The sequence below is a fragment of the Saccopteryx bilineata genome, chromosome 2 (genome assembly GCF_036850765.1).
Source record: "Saccopteryx bilineata isolate mSacBil1 chromosome 2, mSacBil1_pri_phased_curated, whole genome shotgun sequence".
Lineage (NCBI taxonomy): Eukaryota > Metazoa > Chordata > Mammalia > Chiroptera > Emballonuridae > Saccopteryx > Saccopteryx bilineata.
In genome coordinates this window covers 376,719,092-376,728,744 of record NC_089491.1, presented here as the reverse complement: position 1 = coordinate 376,728,744, position 9,653 = coordinate 376,719,092, and positions in this window count along the sequence as shown.

Here is a 9,653-nt window from a genome sequence, read left to right as displayed (position 1 = left end):
AAGCCTGCATTGGGGATCTTGTGGGAGTGTTTAAGTAAGCTTTCTCTGGCGCTGATGAGAACTCCACTTCTCATCACCCAGGAAGGGTCCCTCCTTGTAAACAAAATTACTTTTTGTTTCAACCACCCTGAACTTCCTGTCTTGTCATTTTGCCTGGAATGTGGAATCTGCAGGAGTCTCACCTCCCTGTCCCTCATGTTTTGCATTGTTTCCATGCTGGCTTCACGCCCAGCCCCTTGTCCTCTTTTGCCTGTGGCCTGTTATTACCCTGTTTTTCTTCCGGCCAGGGATGGTTGGAAAGGGGGCTATGTTTGGGATCTTGCAATGAAGGTTAAAAGTCTTCAGGGAAAGGACCCTTCTTCCCCTAACAGAAATATCTCACTACCACCTTTGCCTCCTACCAAACCTGGAGAAGGGACACTGTGTATCAGTTTTGAGGCTTCCTGTTGTAGTGCATCTGAGACCACCAATAAGCAAGCTGCCCTCGTCCGCAGCCTGGGGGCATGGAGAGCCTACTGAGTGTGTGATGGGGAGGGTCCAAGTAACCACGGACCTAACTCATCAGGCCGGCATCATTTCAGTACCAGACCTGTGCCTCTCCTTTCCTCCTTCAGTCTGAAAAGGACTGGGTTTAGCACTAGGGGCATCGTTTGGACTGGTGCTCTGATCGCTCCAGAAACCTTCCTCGCCTCCATCTCTGCAGAAGAATTAATTCCTAGCACTTTCAGAATCATAATGGAAGAAGAGCCCTGCCCAAGCAGAGGGGCAGCTAGGATTACTTGCCTTACCTCTCAGAGACCTCAGGTGACCGACCTCAACAAAGCCAAGGGGAGGAGAGGTAGTCCCCAGGAGAGAGTCCTGGGAGCAGGACCCCCCGCGTTATAGTGCGACTAAAGATGGCCTCAGGTGCACAACAGGGGTCAGTCATTCCTAAACACGGGAGTGCGGGGCATCTCTATCCCTCCTCTTGCCTCAGCACCATCAGGGATGCACCAGCAGTTCTTAATGAGTCCCAGGGATGTGGGAGCCGGAGGGTAGTGGGCTGGGCAGAGGAGAGTGGGCTCCACGGGCCTCAGGGAAGGGGGAGGGGAGGGGATCTGATTAGAATCCGGGCCGTATGGCGAACGCTGTGGAGATGGAGGTAATCACTGAGCGGGCGAGACAGCGTGCTCCGCGACAGCAGGCGGCCCGGCCGTCGCCATGGCAACCACGGCCTCCGGGGCGCGCGGCTCCGCGAAGCTCCGCGTCCGCGGCGGAACATCTGCTTTGCACCGGGCTGCTGAGAGCCGGGGGGCACGGGCGCGCCTGTTCCCCCCACCCCGCGAAAAAGAAACAAATTAGGCCAACTGTCCAATGAGGGGCCGCAAATGTATTTATTAATGCGAGGGAAAGGTTGTTCCGGAGCGCAGTTTGATTAATGTTTGAGTCTTCAGCTTGTCAGTCTGGTTTTGTCTCCCGCAAAAGGGGGAAGGGACGGGTGGGGTGGGGGGCTGGAAGGGGAGTGGGGAGGAGAGAGACAACAAAGCGGGAGGGGATGTTAATAGCCAAATAGGCTCTTTTTCATGTTTCCCTCAGCCTGCCACCCTTGATGGATGGCTCAGACAGAGACCGGAGCGCATCAGGGAGACGCGAGCCCCTCCGGAGGGCTGGGGGAATGGAGGAGAGGGGGGCCGCTGGAGCCTGGCTGGGGTCTGTGGGGAGGGTACTCCCGAGAGCTGCTAGCAAAGGAATGGCCCCAGGAAACTGGCAACTCCCGGGGAAACCGAAGGAAAATTGCACAAACTGTTTGCATTTCTCCCCGATTTGCAACCTCTGGGCCCCTGAGACAAGCACGGGAGCGCAGAGAATGGGAGTGAATGTCCTTTCTGAGTTACAAAGAGCAGAGACGCTTTCACCCGTGGGGTTAGGGGTTCGAGAGGGAAGGTGGACAGAAGACTGTGGCTTCGAATTCTCCTTCTTTCTTTCCTTCACTGTTTTCTTTATTTTTCTCCCCCCCCCCCCCCGCCATATTTCCCATCTTCACTTTTGACTTCATCTTCCCTCCTTTCTCTTTGTCTCTTCTCCCATTGTTTCTTTCCTGCATCTTACTCTCCTCTCTTGGTGGCATCAACTGCTGTGATAAGGTCTGCCTTGCTGCGATGTCTGCTGTGGACACAGTCTGAACGTATCTAATGCTTCTCATTTTCTGTCTCTTCTTTTCTGGAACCCCAAACTTGACCTGAATTATGGGAGGACACAGCCCTACTCCTTTTCTGCCCTCCTCACCAAATGCTCCTCAGCCCAGAAAACTAGGAATGCAGGGCAGAAGCTGCAAGTTACAGATTTCCTGTGGACTGGGATTCAGAAACCCAGGAGAGAGGGTCTGTAAACTTAGACTGATCTGAGGTTAGAGGCTTCCTCTTTCCTATCCCTTGCCAAAACAAAACAGAAAAAGGAGAGTGGAGCCCTTTACTGTAAAGCCCAGGTCAAATTCTAATGTGACTTTGCAGCTCATTTTATCTTGTACAAGAAAGGGTTGAATGTATACTTCTGAAGAGCTTTGCAAGGGTGAAGTTATTAAACACTAAAAGCTGTTGGAACACATTAAAGCCTTGCTTTCTTTGGAAGGTTTTTATTTATTATCATCAGCATCACAGTTATTATTTGAAGTCTTGGGGTGGGGATTATCTTCTTTGTGGTAATTAAGAGCTAGGACTGTGCAATCTGACCATCTGGGTTGAATTCTGGTTTTTCTGCTTACTAGCTGGATGACCATGGGCAAATTAGTTAGCTTCTCTGAGCCTCAGTTCCCTCATCAGTAATATGGGGATTATACTTGTCCCTAGATCACTGGGCTGTGGAAGGGATATATGAGATAATTCACATGAAATGTATCGCACTGTGTCTGATGGTTATTACATGCGCAACACATGTTGGCTATTATTATTACTTAGCTATAGACCATTTCCAAACAAATTCCATGATCACCAGCACTGAAGATTCATTGTGTTCCAACTATATAAATGGCATTACATTAAATATAAGATGGTAAGAGGCTCTGGCCAGGTAGCTCAGTTGGTTAGAGCATCATCCAGATACGCCAAAGCTGTGGGTTCAATCCCCAGTCAGGGCACATATAAGAATCAACCAATAAATGCCTGACCTGTGGTGGCGCAGTGGATAAAGTGTCAACCTGGAAATGCTGAGGTCGCTGGTTTGAAACCCTGAGCTTGCCTGATCAAGGCACATATGGGAGTTGATGCTTCCTGCTCCTCCTCTCTCTCTTTCTCTCTCTCTTCCTCTCTCTCTCCTCTCTAAAAATGAATAAATAAAATAATTCTAGAACATTTAAAAAAAAAACTTCCTTAAAAAAAAAAAAGAGCCTGACCAGGCAGTGGTGCAGTGGATAGAGCATTGGACTGGGACGCAGAAGACCCAGGTTCGAGACCCCGAGGTCGCCACCTTGAGCGCGAGCTCATCTGGTTTGAGCAAAGCTCACAAGCTTGGACCCAAGGTCGCTGGCTCAAGCAAGGGGTTACTCGGTCAGCTCTAGCCTCACGGTCAAGGCACATATGAGAAAGCAAGCAATGAACAACTAAGGTGTCACAACGTGCAATGAAAAATTAATGATTGATGCTTCTCATCTCTCTGTTCCTGTCTGTCTGTCCCTGTCTATCCCTCCCTCTGACTCTCTGTCTCTGTAAAAAAAATAAAAATTAAAAAAAATTTAAAAAAAGAATCAACCAATAAATGCATAAATAAGTGTAACAACAAATCGATCTTTCTCTCTCTCTCTCTCTCGCTCTCTCTCTCTTTCTCTCAAATCAGTAAGTTAAAAATAAATAAATAAACGTAAGTGGGAAGAGGTAAAAACATAATGTCTGCTCTTGAAGGACTTATAATCTTTCATAGGAGAAAGAGTAGATGCACTAAAATTACAAATCATCTAAAGAATCATGTGCCAAGAGCCAAATAAGTGGTACAGGTGCCGAACACAAACACTCAGCTTAGAGGTGAGGGTTGCAGGAGTCAGAGCCACGGAGGTGAAGAGACAGGTTTCTAAGGACATGAGGGATGGAGTGTAGTGCAGTGGAAGGGGAGTGGATGCCAAGAGCAAAGACTAAGAAGATGTCTTGCCCTGGCCGGTTGGCTCAGCGGTAGAGCATCGGCCTAGTGTGCGGAGGACCCGGGTTCGATTCCCGGCCAGGGCACACAGGAGAAGCGCCCATTTGCTTCTCCACCCCTCTGCCGCGCTTTCCTCTCTGTCTCTCTCCTCCCCTCCCGCAGCCAAGGCTCCATTGGAGCAAAGATGGCCCGGGCGCTGGGGATGGCTCTGTGGCCTCTGCCTCAGGCGCTAGAGTGGCTCTGGTCGCAACATGGCGACGCCCAGGATGGGCAGAGCATCACCCCCTGGTGGGCAGAGCGTCGCCCCCTGGTGGGCGTGCCGGGTGGATCCCGGTCGGGCGCATGCGGGAGTCTGTCTGACTGTCTCTCCCTGTTTCCAGCTTCAGAAAAATGAAAGAAAAAAAAAAAAGAAGATGTCTTGCTCGTGGATGGAGGAGTTTAGCTGGATCTAGAATAGAAACTTGAGGTGAGTATTGAACACAGACACATGGAGATAGATATGTATATCTATATATCCATATATAGACCCATATAATATCCATATATATATGGATATATATATGAAAGATTAATCTAGTGGTGTTATGTAGAATGCATTAATAGGAGAAAGACTGGAGAGAGCCCAGGGAACCAGTAAAGTAGGACTTGGACCAGAATGAAGAGAAAAAAATAAATGTGAGAAGTGTAAAAAAGTTTGGTGACTTGATGGGATATTAGAAAAAGGGAGGAAAAGAACGATTAAACATTAAGCTCTAAGGCACTGAATCTGAGTGCTGAGGAGGAAATCTACAGAAACATTGTTTGGTCATCATTAGCTTGAGTTCCAGCTAGAGCCTAAGTTACCTTAGTTTTAGCAGGTGACTGTGCAGGCTGCTGCCACATGCTTGTTAGTGTCCTTTCACATTTACCGGGCGTCCATTATAGAGTGCGTATTGTGGGAAGTCAACGTTATCCATTCTCCATCAATCTGACACGTGTTCTGAGTTGTTGGGAATTGATTACCCAGTACATCTTTGTTTGCCCACCTACATCCTCCAAAACTGATCTTAGAGGTTAAGGGTCCATGCTATGGCAGGTATAACTAGCCCTTTCAGGGGGAGGCTAAACCTAGGGTTCAGCTCCAGCAGCCCAATACTCAACAAATAAGCTGAGAATGCACCTATCACATAGGCCCCACTCTCTGGGACCTGAAATCCTAAGATTGTGTGCAGTTTGACTATCAAGTAATGAGGCAAACTTGAAAGCAAATGCCCTAGGAGTCATTCCTCTTTTTGAGGAGTTTCCCTCCAAATTCATTTCACCAGTAGGCTGGCTGCACTTCTTCCAGATGCTTCCAAATTGCTTAAAACATTGGTGAGGTGGCCCTGGCCGGTTGGCTCAGTGGTAGAGCGTCGGCTTGGCGTGCAGGAGTCCCAGGTTCGATTCCCCGCCAGGGCACACAGGAGAAGTGCCCATCTTCTTCTCCACCCCTCCCCCTCTTCTTCCTCTCTGTCTCTCTCTTCCCCTCCTGCCGCCAAGGCTCCATTGGAGCAAAGTTGGCCCAGGCGCTGAGGATGGCTCTGTGGCCTCTGCCTCAGGCGCTAGAATGGCTCTGGTTGCAACAGAGCGACGCCCCAGATGGGCAGAGCATCGCCCCCTGGTGGGCATGCCGGGTGGATCCTGGTCGGATCCCGGTCGGGCGCATGCGGGAGTCTGTTTGACTGCCTCCCCATTTCCAACTTCAGAAAAATACAAAAAAAAAAAACAGAAAAAAACATTGGTGAGGTCTTCATGGGAATTGCCCTCAGGGTCTGCGGCACATTTATTTTGCTGTCCTCAGAGGTACCAGCTCTTCACCCTTGGAAGGTGTGATGGTGTGACTGTTTCTTAGGTTGGCACTTTTCAAAAAAGTTTCCAAACTGCTTTTAGCGAAGTGCTGAACTGAAAACATGGGCTCCCACCAGAGAGTATGACAACTGAATGCCATGCATGACCCTGGACCGGCTCCTCAACTGGGGGTAGCGGGAGATGGAGGTGGGGTAGCTATAAAGGACATTCCTGGGGAAGCTGATGAACTTTGATGATGGACTATGAATTACATAGTAGTCTTGTAGCAATGTTAGACTTCTGGATTTTGATAATTATACTGAGGTTGTTTGTGTAAGAGAATGCCTTTGTTCTTAGGAAATACATACTAAAAGTATTTAGGGGTAAAGGGACATGATGTCTCTAACTTAATCTCAGAGAATTCAGAAAAAATATGCCTATGTAAACATGTGGATAGAGAAGGATAAAGCAAATAGAGGGAAGGGTAAACAGTGGATAAATCTGGGTAAAGGGCATATGGGAATTCTTGGTACTATTTTTGGTATTCTTATGTAAGTTTGAAATTTATCAAAATAAATACCAAACAGAAACCAACTGTAGTCTCTAATGGAAGGAGACTCATCTTGGCATTGATTCTTTCAAAATAGTCCACTAAGGAGGTACAATACTCTTCAATACTATTGGGGATTGGATGAAGACGTGGGAAACAAGCTAATCACATCTGTGGATGAGACAGAGCTGGTTAATATTATGGGTAATAGGATCTAAGACCTCAGCAGGATGGGAACATTGGCTCAAATCAAATGCAGTGAAACATGATAATGCTCCATATGGTTATTTGATTTGAGTAAGATGATCTTGTTTTTAATTTTTATTTATTGATTTCAGTGAGAGAGGAAGGGAGAGAGAGAGAAACAGGAACAATGAGCTGTTCCTATATGTGCCCTGACCAGTGATCAAACCAGCAATCTTTGTGCTTCAAGATGATGCTCTAACCAACCGAGCTATCCAGCCAGGGCAGTAGAAAGAAATTTAATTTTATTTATTTATTCATTTTAGAGGGGAGGGGGGGGGGAAGGGGGGAGGAGCAGGAAGCTTCAACTCCCATATGTGCCCTGACTGGGCAAGGCCAGAGTTTTGAACCGGCAACCTCAGCATTCCAGGTCGACGCTTTATCCACTGTGCCACCACAGGTCAGGCGTAGAAAGAAATTTAAAAAGGTGAAGTGATATTTGTTATACTTATGGCCAAAAGTGTTAACTTAGTAGGGTTGAGGAAGAATGGCCTATGGGGTCATAGAACTAAAACAATAAGTTTAGTTGACTGCAACCTCAGTATGCTAATGATATAAAAACACTTATGACCTATGACTGCTGTTAAAACATTATAGATTCTGAGCTGCATTAATAAAAATACATTCTCCAGAACAAGGGAGGTAATATTGTTTCTCTGCCCTGTGCCCATTGGACTTAATCTAGAGCCATGATGGCGAACCTATGACACGTGTGTCAGCACTGACACGCGTAGCCATTTTTGATGACACGCAGCCGCATGCAGCTGCATACCAGAGAAGTATGGGGCCGCATGCCGAGAAGGACATTTCATTCTCAGCTCCTGAACAGCCAGGTGCAGTAGCCGAGTATAAAACATTTGCTGTAGTGTAGACACTCTGTGCCAGAGGTCTGTAGGCCAAAACAACAGAACTCCGGCACAAAGCGTCTAGTTCTGGGACTTCCAGTTAGGCCGTTAGGGGATCCTTGTCCTCACTCTGGCCAGCGGAGCTAGAAGCAGCGTGAATGCTGGAATGCTGCAGGGGATGCATCTCTGGGGGCCCTGTGATTGCCATTACCAGCATCCACATAACCACAGCAACCATCATCCAATCTACTGTGCTGGGGTGTTTCTAGTTGACCATCATTACTGAGATAAGTGAGGGGGAGGCTGGGAGAGGCTAGGGCCTGTGCTATGGGTGCTGTTTCCCACCATTAGAAATAGCGGCAGCCATCTTAATTTACATAAGTGCAACTTGCAGAATTTCAAGACAGTATCTGGGCTCAGGTGTTTGTGGACTTGAGGTCAGACTTTGAGAATCTGGAAAGGTGCCGCTTGGAGAATCAAGAGGAGTGCCACTATGAACAGGAAATTTGGAGTGCCTGGAACCGATTACCAGACACTTTTAGCATCCTGAAAAATATAGCAATGGCTTTACTCCCAGTTTTTCCCTCTATATACTTTTGTGAGACCTTATTCTTAGCATTAAATAATATCAAAACCAACCAAAGAAACAGATTGACAGATGAAGTTAGTAGCGCTTGCTTGGACTTGAAGTGTACAAAATACCAACCTTCGATTGAAGATTTAGCCAATGAAATTCAGCAACAAAAAAGTCACTAATAAGCAGGTTAGTTAAAGAATTCCCCCTCCCCCTCACTTATCTTAGTTCACAGAACCCCACAGAAGTTAAATAATATCAAGACCAACAAAAGAAAACAACTGACAGCCTGACCAGGCAGTGGCGCAATGGATAGTGTCGGACTGGGATGTGGAAGACCCAGGTTCAAGACTTCAAGGTCGCCAGCTTGAGCAGGGCTCATCTGATTTGAGCAAAAGCTCACTAGCTTGGACCCAAGGTCGCTGGCTCAAGCAAGGGGTTACTCTGTCTGCTGAAGGCCCGCGGTCAAGACACATATGAGAAAGCAATCAATGAACAACTAAGGTGTTGCAGTGAAAAACTAAGGATTGATGCGTCTCATCTCTCTCCGTTCCTGTCTGTCTGTCCATATCTATCCCTCTCTCTGACTCTCTCTCTGTAAAATAAACAAACAAACAAAAACTGACAGATAAACAAAGAAGTCACTAAGCAGGTAGGTTAAATAATTAGTTTTTGGTTTATTAAATACAGTTATATATTACAATTATACATTTCTGTTATTTAAACTATAAGTGACACACCACCTGAGTTATGCTCGTTTTTTTGGCAAATTTTGATACACCAAGCTCAAAAGATTGCCCATCACTGATCTAGAGCATTCAATTTAGGCCTGGGGCAGCATTTATAAAGAAAATCATTGCTAATGAAAAGGGATACAGAGGAGAAGAGAGAAATTTTGAAATAAGAGCACTTGAATAGCTGAAGAAACTAAGGAATGTGTAAATTTGCAAGGGTTCCTGTTGGTTTGCCTTCTACAGACACTGGACTGGTATTCGACCTGGGAAGGAAGATTTAACCATTCTCCATTGCTTCCCAAGGTGAAAATAAGACAGAAGATGGGAATTATAGGGGATTTAATATGAGACAAAATTTTCTAAACAGTCTGTAAATGGAAAGAGGTCACCTAGTGAGGCAGTAAGTTCCCTGTCACTGGAATTATTCAAAGAAGATATTACCAGGGCCACTGTAATAAGAATTCTTGCAGCAGCAAGGACTCTGGGTTAGATAGACCTCCTGGTCCCTTGAACTCTGAAATTCGAGGTAATCATGGGTGTGCTTAGAAAGAAAAAACAAACGCACCAACCTCCTTACTCAGTGGTCTTTATTATATCGTGTTGATAGAACTGCCCACAAACCCAGGGCCAGTATAAGGCTTGGGAAGACTGAACAAGGAACCTGCTTGTTCTCAGCTCTCCCTGCTCTCTGGCCCTGGCTTTCTAGTCTCCCATCTGCCCCGTGGCTGCTCTGCTGAGAACTTCCCTTATCTGCCTACAGAATGGGACTTCCCTGGAGAGATCTGTAACGTTGAGAA